Raw genomic sequence first — 16,217 nt, forward strand, 5'->3', positions numbered from 1 at the left:
ATAAAAAATATGAATTTGCTATAACGAGCTAAGTGCTTTGTTAAGTACATGAGAGCGCGCAAGCATATGTTTCGATGCGTAAAAAGCAAGAAGAAAATTTCTGTAAATGACGGCACAGTTTAGGCCACAAGTTATTCTAAAAGTCGAACTTACAACCTTAGACTTCCAAAAGCAAGTAAATAAGCCCTATTTACTTTTGGCTAAAATTATGAATGTTGACTAATTGATATGAAAATTCATTCTATACGTAACATTGAAGAATGACGATATTCTAGTTCGACCGGTTCATTTGTAGTGCAAAGCAAGGACAGAGCGCGTGGGTCAGTTTGGCCACGCACGTATTTACACCAATTCGTTTATCTATTCATTCGTCCGGTCGCCTATCTCTGGTTGCCGAAAAGCTATTAAATTACGCTTGTTCTCAGTTTGTCAACACCTCAATAATCAAGAAATTTCCTGTCAATAGCAATAGTGCAAACTATTGCTAAAGATCCTCGTTGAGGTTTCTGAGGTTGAAGTCCGGGTTTACTGGATTTCTTAGTTAAACTATTCGGTAAAGAATGCGGTCTTAGGTTTTTCTCTAACTAAGCGAATTCTTTTAGTTGCTATTTGTTGAACTTGTTGAACAACTAAATAAACACTGTTGCAAAGAGTGCTGCATCCTCGGTGCAATCTTGCTGCGTTTAACAATATGTGTCAGTAAATATTGAAAAATCATTTAAAATTTTCTCTTAAATCTATCATGCTGTCATCCTTGAAGCGATCATTAAAATATAACTGTGTTTGTTGGGTTGATTACACATGCGTACCAGAGCCACTTTGTCTGGCTTATATATTATATGTGTGAGATACGTATATACACATTATATATCCACACAATGTTGATTTACCTAAACTGAATTATACTTTCGCATATATACACATATATGAACGTACAAGTTTATACATACTTATATACATACGTACATACATACATATTCCCGCTTTACTTATTATAATTTATATATATATATATATATATATATGTGTATATGTATATATACCCTTATCTTATAAAGAGAGAAAAGAAAAGAAGAAAAACAGAGAGAAAAATTTTTGTAAAAAATTTTTAATGAACTTTTTTTACATCACATTTTAGTTTTAAGCTTCTACGCAGCTTAGTATAGATTTCGTTATGAAATTTGATCAACTCAGGTACCGTGCGGTGATGAAATTAATAAATTTAAGTTTGCATCTAAAATATCAAAAAAGAAAAATAAAAACTTTTTTTTTTTTTTTTTGCCTTTATGAGACTTTATATAACGCCTAAGGGTTCCCATTCAGCACAAAATGTCTGTTTGTCAGTGGAGAAGATGTAGAAGCTAACATAGACAAGGGGGAATTTACGTGTCATAAAAATTATCTTTAAACGTTAGAGAAATATATTGTTTCGTTGTTGTTCTTTTTTTAATTTTGTAATACAATGTAATATATTCACTGTAGAAAGATGAGAAAAGAAATTGAAACGATTAATAAGAAATAAATTTATGGAAAATTTCTATTTCCATCATGACAATCATCTACAACTAAAGCGCTCTTAATGCAATCCATTAAGTAAGAATACAACCAAAGCTCCTTTCTCGCCAGTTTAATACAAACTTTTCACTGTTTCATTGAAAGCAATTTGAATATATCGCCCACACTGCCGATTATAAAATGCACATATTGCTCAGATCGGGTTAGCTTGGCCCATTTTATGCGTTTGTCCATTTCCGTTATTTGTTAATGTTCGTTAAACCCGTTAGGAATGAAAAAGACTATTGAAAGGCTAAAATCTTTATAAAATTCTGAATGACTTATACGATTTATTATTTTGAACATTCATTGAAAATTGTTACAAAACTAAAACTATCCCAATACAAGAAAAATGTTTAGTTTAGCTTAAGCTCTTGTATAAAATGTGCTATTGTAAGGTAAAGAGGAAAAACACATTTGTCGCACGTAGCTCCCAAATCATAGTTTTATACAAGTTGGCAGCCTCTTTTAGGCAATTGTATAAACTAGAGACCGCATACATCTATGTAGTCTGTTTTGTGTAAGTATGTATGCTCTCTGTTTTCGGTGATCGTAAGTGAACGGTTAAATCGACTTAACTGAGGGGAACTTTAAGATTTAAGACATTAAACAAAAAATAAAATAATATAATAAAAAGGGAAGAGTATTGGTATTGGTATTATTTCCAATTATAGACATAAATAGCCGAGTAGGTAAGAATTGCGGCTACCAAGTAAAACGTTGTTGTGACTTCATATCTCAGAGTGGTAGAGTCTATTTGGGTCGTAACTCTATAGCGAATGCTTAGTCGATAAAACCACAGCACACACCCACTATGCTGTAGCCAACGCCACGCCATCACTCTCTTTGTCCTCAACGTCTTTCTAACCGTCACCTTTCTACAACGCTAAATAACATTATCTCCCGAATGATTGGTTATATTAAAAAAAAAATAAATAAATGAAGGGATATAGTGGGCCACGACCCACCATTGACTACCCTCCACTTTGTACCATTATTCATATTAACGACTTTTTAAAACAAGACGTTATATGCGAAGCAAACGAAAAACTGCCTCGATCCGAAATATCTTTAATTTCGTTTCGTTTTTTAGGCCAAATTTAATCAAAATATCCGAAAAATTGCGACCTGTGGGCGCAAAGCAATAACACAAAATGGACAGATATACGCACAAGCTAACGTCGATGCATAAAGTCGCTCTGCGTCGATTGGCATAATAAACGATGGATCCATTTCAGTGCTGCAGTTGGTGTAGGGTATGAAAAGCACAAAAAAAAAAAAAAAAAAAATGCAATTGTGACAGAACTTAAATATCTACTGGGAGTATAGATTAGTTCGTGTTTTTGTGATCGAAAATGCATTTATTTCATTTATTTACTTATTTTACACTTCGCAGGCAATTTTCAAATTCCATTTCGAAGAAATATCTTCGAAACGAAAAGGAACGAAAAAGCAACAGAAGCAGTGTTCAAGCAAACAATAAAATAGGTATTGAAGCCCGTGCTAATCCGAAGGAATAATATCTGCTGATAACAGCAGATAGGGTAGGACGCTTAGAGCTTAGAGCTGCGCAACTTGTCTAAGGATTTTTTCATGCCGCATCTCACGATATCATGACTTTTGGTATATTGCATTCGTTTATCGTCTCAACTGCATCAGTTGTAGTAGCAGTTGTTGTTAGTAGCAGTTCTTAGTGACGCTTACCTTTGGCTGGCACGAACTATAATGTACCATAGTCAGCTGACCGCCCCGAATGGGGCTGGTGTTGATATTCAGCTTTATCGTCGATGCTAATGGTGTGCCTGCGCTTCATCATAATAATTTGTGCTTCGGATATTGTAACGCATTCAGTTTTATCAATCGTAAGGATTTAGCAGCGCTATCCTTTAATTAAGTGGGAGGCGTAAAGTCTATCGTAAACGGGGGTTTGTTTCGTTTAAGTACATCTATCCAAACCTCCAAGAAACTAAGTTGTATGCATATCTTAAAGATTATATGTATTTTCAAGTGAAGAATTTACAATTTCATTCTACACCCTGCCGTACTAGTTATACACTGTCTAAGAAGACGTATCGAACTCATTAACGATGACAACATTTAGCAGAAGCTTCGATTAAAGGTGAAAGCGAAGAAAACTTAAAACTAAGCTTCGAAGTTTAAATGACGAATTCAACAAACAGTCAAACCCGTACGGATTTTTTCACGTTTATAGCGAATGTGCTTTATATACACATACTTTATGGGATCTCCGATGCATTAAATTTTTTCTTTATTTTACAAACGTTTGAAAAATCACATATATACATATACTCTTTTACATGTCTTACTATATTTTCTTTTTGTTTCAAAATAACCGCTTTAGTCATCGGTTGAGAGTAGGTATCGCAGATTCGCACTAAATATTATTTTACATATATGTATAAATTTAGTCGCCTTAATACCCTCTGAAACTAAACGAATGTGCATAATTTTTTCATAATTTTATATACATATATATATATATATATATATATATATGTATTTGCGGTTTCATACTTGTAGATATTTATATTGCGTATTAATGCATCTGTCTATATCGCGCTTGATATTGAAAATGCAATATTAAAATATGGAAAATTTAATCTAAACGGATTATAGAATGCATTCATACAGAAGGTTAAATATTGTAATTATAAACAATAGAAATTTATGAGAATATGTTTTAAAAACTTTTTGAAATATTTAAAAGATATTTTTATTAGACTTTATGCCTTCAAAGGTGACGGGTGACGGGTGCTGGCTACATTAAGTTTAAGAGAACATTTGTAACGAAAATCTTAACTAGAAAGACTTTGTTGCAGAGAGCCAAGACAAAATGGCAATATTAGGCAAGATCTCAGTGGATATCGGCCCAATCAGTTTTCGTGTCTGGGCTGAATCAGTTTAAGTGCTTCGCTATCAGTTACTCATCACCCAGAGAAAGTACGCTTAAGTTCGTTTCGCCAATACATATATCATTGAGTTTTACTGAAACTCGGAAACAAATGTGATGGGTAAGCACTCATTTTCGTCATCGAAAGTCTGAATAGGTAAATTTGGAATTACGATGTTTTCGATACATAAAAAATCGATGAAAATTTCATCAGATAATCTGAAAATTCTCATATTTCTATGATAGTTTTTAGCTGCAATGAAAGGTTACTGCTTAGAGTAAGACAATTTAAATGAAAGCTTTCTACAGAATATTAGTTAAAACTACTTTCTACTTTTTTTCTAGCTATTATTAAATTCAGCCAACCACCCAGGGAATGGTGTGATATCGCGTATGCCTGTGATACCATCATCAGGCGGTCACAACTTAGTGGGTATGTGTGCAATCGTCATCGTGTGATGCTTTTACTGACTTATCATTAACTACAGCTAAACGACCAAAGCAAACTTTATCTCGCACTGAGATTTAAATCCGCGATCAATAGCGTAGGTGCCAATATTCTTACTTACGCAGCTACAAATGCAGGTTGAGCTCATTTACTCATTCAAATATTCGATCATTTATCTAATGCACATAATACATCGCATATAAAAAGCCCTAAGGTAATCAATTTAAGAAGAAGAACCTCGTCGAAATAAAGACAAACATGCGCAGCTGTCAAAATAGTTGCTTACTTCAAACCAGGCAGAGGAGGCAGACAGACGGAACAATAAAAATTAAATTAGCAAAAAAATAACGTAGTTTTCTCATTCCTTACAATGTAGGACCTTAAATAGTTGGTTTCAATCGGCTGCAGAGTTCCCATTGACTTTCATGATGCAATAAAAATGAGAAAAAATTCATTAAATTTCTTGTAATTTCGCGCAATTAAAAAAACATAAATTAAATAAATTGCTTGATAGTCTTTAATTCAATATAAACGAAAAAAAAAAAAAAAAAAAAAACTACATTGGCTTTGTAATAAAACATATTTTTTTATTGCAAATATTCTATTTTAAATATCTTAATTCAAACACAATACAATAACACGTTCCAAAAAAAAAAAAAAATATATATATATATATATATATATATATATATGATTGATTAAATAAAAATTTTCAGCGTTTCAAAGCTTTATAGCGGCAATGAAAACTCTTAAAACATTAATGCATTTAATTAAATACAACATTGAGTATGTACCACGGACCCATTACATGATTAATAGCAGTCTCCAATCATAGCTAACTAGATATGTAAAATTTCCTTCAATGGTATTCTTTAAATATATACGCCAAGCATATCAGCAAGAGGTATGAATTCCGACTTGCAAGTAACGATTCAATTCTCAATGCGGTAGAGTTCACTTTGGTCGTAGTTAAAGAGGATGTTCAGTCGATAAGGGCACAAGACTTACCGATTGGACACACACCCAGCAAACTACACAAACCTTCCTTCTTTTTCACTTTCTTCACTTCTTTCACTGACCGTGATCGTGTTATACAAATAATGGATCTCTCCTAAGTAATTGAATATTTACATAAGAGTTTTACTTAGATTGGTTAGCAGACTATAATATTCAAATTTTTGGAATCTTCTCGCTTTCCCAGGGATTTTCAGATCATGATTTTTTTACGCCTAAATGTTCAAGTAGGATTGCAATTGCAACAATAATCTAAACATGTAATATAGGTTTATCCATTTCGTGACCCGAGTTTGGCATCCCTGTCTCAGTAATATATGTAAAATGGAATTGTCATTCAATGCATCACACGTCTATCGTAATGTGCTGCCATTTTGCAAAGTGGATCGTTAACAACTGCTGAATATGTTGGAGCAGTAAAAACTTGTCACAAAAATGCTGAGTCTGCAGTAGGTACACTTCGTTCATTATGAGTGCATTATATGGTGGACATAATCGCCCATCTTTGGGCACTATAGGAAAATACATGTGAAAAAGCTTAAAGAATTTGAATCTGTAACAGGATTGTCAAATCCCATACATCATTGAAACGTGCGCTGGACCGGAAATATTGGTGCTGTTAGTGAAGGCGTTGCAGAAGATCCAAATTTCCATCCATTACACTGTCCATGCAGCTATAGATCTACCTTATGGCGCATTATAGCGTGTTTTGCATTTGAAATTGCATCCATCAGGCTTGCAAAATTCAGCTAACACAACAACTGAGAGTCGTCCGACAATGCTGAGAATAAGCGGCGAATGGTATCTCGAACAACAGCGTTCGTACAACGATTAATCGCATCGAATATTCGTTATTTTTCGCTTGATGGATGATGTACTACCCCCCACCAGTTAACTGGGTCGACCTTTTTAGCGACATACTCGCCTACTCGCCAAACACACGCTACGTGTAATATAAAAGTAGGTTGTAATGAAACGGCTTGATAAAATAACAAAAATATATATTTTTTAAAAGGCATTATTATGGTAAATACACATTCGTAATAATAAAATTTGATGAGGAAATCCCACGAGGACGGATGGACGTATATATTCGTTATATGAAGTTCACTAGTTACGGCTGATTGAAGCTAACAAAGGTTTTATTATTCCGAAGAATAGAAAAAGAAAACATTATAATAAACTTTTCTGACGGTTCTGAAAACGTTGCTGGTTTGGAGCTGAACAAAAGAACTCAGTCCGTTCTGTCGTCCTTTATTACCGATATGTATATATATATATATTTGACGTTCGGGCCTTTCGACTTAGACGTGATTTAAAAAAAGTCTCCTTTCAAGTAACGCGGCGATCACATTATGTTAATAGTTTTCTTTTCTCATATCTACGACGTCAAGTAAGCCCACCGTAGTGTAATTAAGTGGAATACTAAATCCCGATCATGGCCATAATCAATCGTGCTTGCAATGACCGCTGCTGTTACGCATTCAAAGCGATCGTATCAAAAGATCAGGTTGAAATAGAACGATGCATATTTTTTTGCATTGGTTAGTATGGAACGCTGTTCTCTAATATATTCATCTTTCTATGCTTAATTCTTTTTTAAATAAAGATTCAATCTTTGAAATTTTTTGTGTTTACACACACAAAGGTCATACATGTACATATATTTATCTGTCAATCGGAACACTCTCCCAAGCAACTAAAAATGGGCTACAGAAATTTTTCTGAAATAAAAAAAAAATATATATATATATATATATATATATATATAGTCTTTTACATTTTGCAAAAGAAAATAAGAAATAAAAATATGTAACTTTCTCATAAATTTGGACGTTACAGTCATCTTTAACAACATATGTCGTTAGTTTTGGCAGTCATGTAGAGGTGACGTGGGGGAGATCATACATGATATCTACTGATTATGTCAGATGAAGTGATAAGATGCGTATATAAGTTTTAAAAAAGAAAAAAAAAAAAATCAATAATAAATGAAAAAAAAAAAAAAAAAAAAATGTTCTCACACTCACAACACCTGACGTCTTTCGCTAATGAAATCGTTAAGTTTAAGGGAAAAAAACTAAAGGCATGATATTGATTGAAATGTGGTGTTCAATGAACTTGAATGAACGCAGTGCCAAATGATGAGAAATCAAGGATGCCTAAGATGCACGTATGTCGATAAACCTTTTCATAAAAGCTATAAAAGCTGTTATTTTGACGACTACAATTTCTTTCGATCATTAACTATCAGAATTGGTTACAGTTGCGTTCACGTCAAAAAAAAAAAAAAATGTATAAATTACCTTAAATTGGTTTTTAGGAAATTGTTTTTTTTCTTCTTCTTCTTCTTCTTAAATAACTATAATCATATGTTAACACTTGTTGTGCTCAAAGTTTTTCCCGGCGGGCGTTTATTTCTATGCGTGTATTTTTATTGAGAATGATCGCGTATGCTTTAATACACTTCTTCTTTTTTTTGTTGTTTCTTATAAAACGATTTAAATATTTAAAAAGTAAATATCGGTCATGCCTATGTTATTTTGTTTTTTCACCGATATGCAAATCATTAATTACCAGTTACTGTAGTTATATTGCAATCAAGTTGATATATAAAGAAGAAGAAAACAACAACGAAAATGACGTTCATGACACTTTTACCGGTCGATGATTGAAATTGATTTAATACGTCTGAGTATTTGAGTGTCAAGAGAGGTTAGATAAAAAAAAATTTACAATACAAATACTCAAACAACTGAATCTGATTAAATATCCTCAGTGAATTATTCGTTTAAAATGCGTTTACGAACGGAGAGACAAACAATCGAATATATGAATAGCACTTGCGGCCAAGTTGTTTCCCTAAAAATACAACACTACCGTGAACAAAGCTTTACATTTTCTTATTTATGTTAGCAAAGTCCGATTTAAGCATTGGTGCGATTGCCCTAGCGGATTAGATTGTACTTTTTACTATTCAACTTAATTGAATTTTTATGAAAATTATATCTATATAGATGCGTTTGTCAAAGAACTCATTTTATGAGCAGCGATCTATATAAAAAAGAAAAAGTAGAAGGCACACTGGCGTTTTCAATGAAACATTCTCGAAATCGAAAAAGAAATCCGAAAAAAAAAAAACTTAAAGGTATCATAAACGAAACATGCTATGTAAGCGGAGATAATTGATTTCGTCACTCGAGGCAGTGACAACTGCTTCTAGAGACAAATATGTGAAGCAAAGATTTGAAAACGTAATAACATAGTCGAAAAAGCATTCGTCAAAGTGTAATAAAAAAAAAAAAAAAATGCCTAGAGACGGATATATTCTACATTTGCTGATCCGCTTATAGACTTCAACAACACGCATTAGAAGACCTATGAACTACAGCTACAGAAGCCCGATTAGCGTAAATCGTAAATAATCGGCATGTGCCGATTTGACGAGTCACGCTCGTAAAGAATAAATGGATATCGATGGATGTCGATGTACAAATTTACCAGCTATAGGGCATTCATAAAAAGTATGCCTTTATATGAAAATAATGGATCGTTTTTGATCTATTATCACGAATATGAATGATTAGCCGCGCTGGTCAAAGCGGCGTAGAGTATCTTTTCGTCGAACTTGCCCGACGATAATGTTTTTACTTGTTTTTTTTTTTTTTTCTTTCCTTTTCGCTTTATACACTACACCACTACAGTGTTTGCAACATCCAGAGAAAGGTGAGATCAATTCAATTTCGATTATATAATATTAATCGATGCAGAATCGTTTTAATCAGAATTTATTTAACCTTGTCTGTCTGTCGTTCCGTCTGTCTATCCATTTACTTTGTGTTCTTGTGTTCAACCCACCGGCCATAATTTTCGAAATATTTTGATAAAATTCACATATTCATATAATATTCATATGTTTGTTCCCCTTTCTTTAATAAGATCCGATATGATTGCTTAATTTCAAGTTAAAGTATCTTTAAATGATCCAGCAAAAAATTCATTAGATACGTTAAGCACTATTTTATTAACGCCTTTTACCCTATCAAGTCTCTTTTTAGAAAAAAAAAAAAAAAAAAAAAAAAAAAGCAAAGAAAAATATAACAGCGAAGGCAGTTGTGACGCTTTTTTAGCTATGTACATGTATATAAATAGATATTGCGGTGTTGTTGTTTTTCTTGTTAATTTTTATGTCTGGCTTTTCTCATTTGCGTACTGTTGTATTCACAATAAATATGTTTGCTTGTAATTTACCTTCTCTTGACTGACGGTTTGACTAACTTGTGCGTTATCATATTACGTTCAAAGTTTACGTCACTTTTCGTTGCCTTTAGCGTTTTATCACTTCATTCCCATTAGCGTAACAATTACAATGGCAGTATGTATGAATAATTTGATTTTATCACAATATGCACAATAAATACATCTTATGTAAAATCGTAGATACAGGCATGCATATGTACAGATAGATGCATGTATTTAACATCTTTAACTTCTGGCCTGACAGCTACTTTTATGTGCATGTGTCTGTGCTATGAGTTCATTTTTCTTTAGAAAATTTTTTCTTTTTTCTTTTTTCTTTATTTTATTTATTTATTTATGTTTTTTTTTTTTTTTTTTGTCTCTTTTTCTTTTCGTTATACATGTGTTGAAGTACTTATAAGAGATGTTAAACTATAAGACGATAAACTAATAGTTTTCATTTCTTTCGCAATATAGATAAGCGGCTCGCTATTACGTTGAAAACATTCAATCATTTTATCATTACATATATAAATATATATATATATATACATATATGCTCGGTAAAAAAAAAAAAAACAAGTGGTTGGTGATAATAAACTTTAATACTTTTTTCTTTTTAACACGCAGCCGTACGTCTCAAATGCAAGGTGACTGAGGAATATTTATAAACATTACACTATGTTTAATAAGAAATTTATATGAATTTTGTTTTGTGTTAAACTGAATTTAAACACCAGCGAATTTTTACGGTTAAATGAAGAGATTCCTATCCATTGCCATATACGCTAAGTCAAATAAAATTGAAAGAAATTAAAAGTCTTAGAGTGACACCCCCCCCTTGTTCAAATATCTGGCTTCATTCTCCTTCCTCGAGAATTTTCTACTGGAAGGTCCCACCGGTCTTTCTTTTGCTGCTTTTGTCAAATTTACAATTCTTCGGTCAAATTCATATTACTGCGGGCAACAAGTAATGAGGATGTAGCTCATAATCCGTCCATCCATCCTTGTCGGATATCTTTATAATATTTTATCCTTGCAAATGTATATGTATCTTATCATATGATATGCATGTCTTTGTTGTTTGCTATATTTTCGTTAGTCAATACTTTTAGGCTCAAAAATCTTCTATATTGTGTTTATTTTGCTTCTGTCGTATGTTCTGATTGGTATTCCTTGATTATAGAATCGTACAACTCCATCCATAGACTTCAGTTCGCTTTTTAGTACTAGCTACGAGCCTAACAAAATATTGGGAAAAACTGTTTGCTTTAAACTATGCTGTGCTCTTGCTTCGGATGGTAATCTTTTTTCTATAGTGTCCGCATTTAAAAACTTCAATCTGATTTAACTCGGAAATATATATATATTGTAGTTAAAAATATGACTAAATGAATATATTATATCGTAACATGTTAGTTCTTTTATCGCTTAACATAATAACAACACAACTCTCTAAGGTCGAAACATGTTTATAGAAAATGAATAATTAGCAATTTTTTCATTTATCGAGGGATATGTTTAGGTTAAACGTGTGCATTCATCTCAACTACGTTACATTTACGAAAAGAATCATTTTCTCGGTAGATTCATATTTTCTGCACATGTATAGGTTATGTATACAAAAAAAAATATATATATTTATTTGATGTGTAATTTCTTACGAAAATTGCGATAGGTATAGTTTTGGATTGTTTTGTTGCCCGTGTACGCGTGCGTTAATTAAAAGTAGAAATTTGTGCTGGCATTTTAAAAACGCCCTTGTAGTAAAGATCAGGTAACTATTCAAAGAGTTTATGTCACATATATATGTCGAGTGTAGATGCATTTTGCTTTCAAGCAAAAATATCCACCGTGGCCTAAAAGAATGTAAGAGGCGAAAAGGTGAGCTGTTTCTAAGCCTTCGCTACAGAAATTTTATTTTGCAAAGGTCCCGATCCGCACTATTGTTTTGGTTTGTCCCTGTTAATGGAAATTTTGAAACAGGCCGGTATTTTTCAAACCGCAGGTCAGACATTCGGTCGGTCAAGAGAGCTGAATTATGAAACTCTCCTACCAAAACAAGTAGAATTTATGCTTGGATTTTTTTTTTTTTTTTTTTTCTTAATCACCGAAGCACAATTACAAATAACCATCGTAGATGGTCATCTCGGTATCTGTGCCTCTTCATGGAATTCTCATTGAAATTGCAAAAGTAATGTGTGCCTGCGGTCGTGCTCACAACACCTAAAGGGAGAAAATATGAAATTTCAAAATATCTTTATTAATTATATTATATTTAAGGACCTTTTGTTTCAATTTGGAAGAAATTCTTAGTGATGGCGAGGGGGGGAGAGTTTATGGTATGTATGCATGTACTCCATAATGTATATCCTTAATCGACTCATTGACACAAAAGGCAACAATTTACATATATATATATATATATATATGAGTGCTGTAAGCAGCGAATAACTGTCAAGGCTTCAAGGTGTGTGTATATTGATTTCTTCTTTCCTCTCCCTTTGTTTAACCCTCCTTTTGCACCACCTGGTGTCAAAATGAGGATAGAAGTGTTCATATTATATAAAATTCCATACAATTTTAACTTCAGTTAAATTTTTGCAATAAATTCTATTACACATTTTAGAGGAAAGATAATGTGTAGGAGTGAGGGATTATCTGTACATTTTCGAAATAACTTAATAGAATATTATTAATTCTCATAGCAATTGTCGCGTAAAGGTCAGGTAACTGAGACAACTTTTGTTTATGTAAACATGTAAAAGTATTCGTTAAGAAATTTTAAGGTATGTTTTCCTTCTTTCTGTTTAATATTATTTTATATGAAATTGTTTTTTAAATTCATTTTGTAAATCCTTATAAATCCTCAGTGAACTGTGTTTGTACGCAATGGCCAGAAGCCATTGATATTTCGCTGTCTTTTTGTCAACAATAGCAACAGAAGCAGCCCACCAGCCCTCTCAACAGCTTAAAATATCAGAATAAAAATTCTGACATTCATTCCACATTTGAACGTTTTTGTGGATGGGAAACGTTCAAGGGAAAAACAGAAGTTCGAAATACTCTGGTTTTTTTTTTGGTATTGAAAATAAACCATAATGATGTCAAAAATTGCCCGGTAAGAGGATTTCACTTACTCCAATTACAGTAGTCGTTAAGAATATTATAAAAACGTGTAAAATGGTTTGAAACTTTTTTTTTATAATCCCTTAGTCGAATGCTAACTGGCGATGCAATCATATTAAGAGAGAAACGGAGCCAATATATTTTAATTTCACTGCGCGCGCTCTTCACCAACCTTCACGATCTGTTCGAGAAGTTCTTTGTTGCAGTCACTTTAGTTGTAGTTTGCATCATTTGATACGAGCTTGCCTTGCCCTCTTGAGAGGTATCATAATTTATGCGATATTTACTTAAAGTAAAAATCTTTCTTATACGCAACTACGCGCCGATCGTGGTTTTTTTGGATAAAATTAATATATCCGTCATCCGTCGGTGATGGGTATGAAAAAGATGTGCTGCATGTTCCTCCCCACATGTCTTCTGGTTCGTTTTATTAATAAAGCAACTTCGAATATCATTAATGGATTCTCTTATCGTTACATATATAAATGTATTTTTATGTATATTAAAAAGAAATTATATATGGAACTTTCAGATGTGACGATTTGATTATACTTTACATCTGATTAAAGTTTATAATAGATTGGCAAGAGGAAAGTTGGTCTCGTTTCGATCCCTTTTGTATTGTTTTTCTCTTTATTTCATATAACTTTGGCGCTATTTCGATAGATTATACAACTTCCTTACTAGCAAATGAATCAGCGAAGTGGAGAAAGCACAGATAGTATTAGAGCAGAGTGAGAGTGTTGAGAATGACTTCAATTTGAAGACTACATTTTGAGTAAATGGCTATTTTCCTGCCTAGCCTAAGAGATACATCACGCAAGAAATTGAAAGTAAGAGCTAACGGTGTGCGTTTTTTGCAAGACCGGGCAATACACTTCCGTTTTGGATTTGCAAGCCCCCTTTTATTTATTTATTCGCCTTCTCTCCCTTAAACATCAATTTCGGAATGTTGACTTGAGATAAAAAGCGCGTGACTTGCAAAACAAAAAAAAAAAAAAACAAAAAAAAAACCAAGCTTTAATAGCAGACCAAAGTTGCTCTTTGCGTTTAAATAAAAATTGTGCTCCTTTTAAATACCGGCTTAAAAATTAGAGCCCGAACAAAGTGCTTTGTCGATTATAATCCCTTAGCTTAAGAATCTTATAAAATAATGAACATTTATAAAAATGAGCCCAAACTTGGTTCAAGGTTAATAATAATTGAATTTTTCTATTCCTATGATAATATATCATTATTTCGCCACTTATTTTCATCATAAACTTGGCGAGAATGTTATCTTGAGCCAAGCCCGAGATATATATCAATTTGGTCCAAAATGGTCTGTTTCCATATTTATGAAGGAAACTACTCTTCCCGCACAAAGAGAGAACGCCTGATTTCAAGGACTAATTTAAAATCTTTGAAATAACGCCACACCGTTCATCATAGCATGATTTGACTATGCATGATGGAATTGCATCAGGTCCAGGCGCACAGCTATATTTTAGGAGACCTCAACCATGTAAAACGTCATGTTCAGAAATGACCAAGTCAGGAATCGAAACCGATGCAGTTATAAGATATGGATAGTTAACATTCAAATCGGAATCAGCAGACGAAAAATTTCGGCGCAAGTATTTAGCAAAGACAAAGACAGAAGGAAAAAGAGAGAAAGACAGAGAGAAAGGAAAAGAGAGATTTCAATATCACCAGAAGACTGGGAGCCATTGAGAGAAACCTGCGAGGGTTATATGGAGAAAGAATATATTAAAAGTTAAGTTTGTCTTAAATCATTTTTAGTGTGGCATACAATACATTACGCACATCATAAGTGATGTAGGGTATAATGAACGGTTACGGTAAACCACGGTGCCATAAAGATGAAGTTTAGCGGGATTAGCTCTTAATAAGAAATAATTTCGCTATATTGAAATTAAGTTATCTGAAACCTGAACAGACTAAGTATTAACTTAAAAAACAGTTAATAAAAGAGGCAAAGTTTGGTCATTTGATATTAAATTTTTCATCATAGACTCTCTTATCTTTCGCTGCGTTATTCGGTGTTCAGATGATTCTTTAAAGAAACCCTCATCTAGAAAGGAAGAAAAAACAACGATAAGAGTCAAATGACAGACCTTCACTGTTGTAAAAAGTTTTCTTAATGCATCACATTTTTCCTTATAATTCAATAGAGATTGCATTTGTTCTTCGTTCTTTGCAGGTCAATAGAAGCTAGTCTACAGAATATCTATTGATTTTTGTGACACACACACACACACACACACACACACAAAAAGATTTTATTTTTTTGTTTTTAATTTGTGCTTTCTTTTCGTATATTGTGTTTTTATTTTTATTTTTTAAATTCTCACTGTGTTTTATTAACATATAGACAAAATATGACTAACGATATATACTGGATAATGGTGATGATAATAATGAACGTTTCATCAATGCTCACTTAACCTTGACTCGATAGAAGGAGGGCTAGCATAACTGAGAAGGCAACAGACCACATGATGAGCATTCAAACGCATGACCATATAGAACCGTATATGAATTGATGCTAAGAGTAATTTTTTTTTTTTAAATTTGCTTTTGTCGATTATTTGTAAAATTAGGGTAAATGAACTTGACAAACAATAATAGAGAGATTGAGAATAAAGACAAAAAAATGGAGATGACTGAAAAAACAAAGCGAGACATATGCACCAATAAGATAGCAAAGTAAACGATTTACATACCATTGCTTTGTTTTAGTTATTTACTGGTGTTGTTATTGCCGTTGTTATTTTTGTTGTTATTATTGTTGTTGTTGTTGTCGTTTTATGGTTTGTTTCTATGGTGCGATTTGCATTGTTTATGAATCCATTATTAATAGTTCTCTTTAGAGAAATGCAATAAATTTTAAGACATTTTGCAAACATTTTAGTGATTTTT

At 32.7% G+C, this 16,217-nt stretch overlaps 1 long non-coding RNA gene across 1 annotated transcript in view; it reads right to left on the bottom strand.

The window, feature by feature from the left end:
• LOC119644416 overlaps window positions 1-16,066 on the bottom strand; it is a 35,028-nt gene extending 18,962 nt beyond the window's left edge. Inside the window, exon 1 of the long non-coding RNA XR_005248514.1 lies at window positions 16,022-16,066. This is a non-coding gene — a long non-coding RNA (uncharacterized LOC119644416). The remainder of the gene's footprint in view (window positions 1-16,021) is intronic.
• Between the last annotated feature and the right edge of the window lie 151 nt (window positions 16,067-16,217).

The sequence above is a fragment of the Glossina fuscipes genome, unplaced genomic scaffold (assembly GCF_014805625.2).
Source record: "Glossina fuscipes isolate IAEA_lab_2018 unplaced genomic scaffold, Yale_Gfus_2 116700, whole genome shotgun sequence".
NCBI lineage: Eukaryota > Metazoa > Arthropoda > Insecta > Diptera > Glossinidae > Glossina > Glossina fuscipes.